Source organism: Corvus kubaryi, unplaced genomic scaffold (assembly GCF_017639235.1).
Source record: "Corvus kubaryi isolate FWS band 111438036 unplaced genomic scaffold, C.kubaryi_AGA036_p1.0 37385, whole genome shotgun sequence".
Classification (NCBI taxonomy): Eukaryota; Metazoa; Chordata; class Aves; order Passeriformes; family Corvidae; genus Corvus; species Corvus kubaryi.
In genome coordinates, this window is record NW_024581127.1 from 8,163,611 (window position 1) to 8,164,439 (window position 829).

Genomic DNA, 829 nt, shown 5'->3' on the forward strand with positions numbered 1-829 from the left:
CCTGCCCGGAGCGGCGGAGGCGCGGGGCCGCGCAGGGACTACAAAGACCGGCGTGCCCCGCCCGCTGACGCGGCCTTTCCTTTCTGGTGCGCAGCGCGCGGTGCGTTTCGGGGCTTGTAGTGCTATGCGTCGCCGCCTAGTCCCCTGGGGGTGGTCTGCGTCTCCGCGCAGGGAAGGAAGGCGCGGGCGAAGTGGGAGTCTCCGCCTTCCTGGTTCTGGGGGCGCAGAAAAGCCCTTGGCATTTGCGAGGTGCAGGCTGTTAACGCGGTTTTACGCAGCCCTGCCATGGAGCCCCGCTGTACGGCGAGGTGCCCGCGCAGCGCAGTGCAGCGGTAGCGGAGCGCCGTGTGAAATTTCACGGATAAAAGTCATCTGGGAGTTTCCTGGGGAATGGGGGGTGGAAATCACTGTTCTTAAAGAGTGGTGGGAATAAATCAGTATCTTACTATCTCATAGTGACTTAGGGTATGTAAACAGCAGTGTGATACTCTGGAGAAAATGAACACAACACAATTTCTGTTAAAAAGTACATTTTCTTTGTGCGTTTTACGTTCTTTATACATAATATTAACATGTGATACCCGCTGCCCGAGATCTCTCCTGTGTTTACGGCTCTGGAAAATATTCACCTCTTGTTTGTGCTGCATAACGCATCTTGTTTATCATAAACTCGACACCTTTTGCAGGGCACGGTCACACAAACAGCGTAGCAAAACTATGCTGTAAGGTGATCTGGGCTGTGGCTGCAGGCCACTACAGGCCTGAGGCACTGTCCGTGTCAATACATACTCCCCTGGGGGCTAATTTTACCACCGGAGTGTAATTCGTT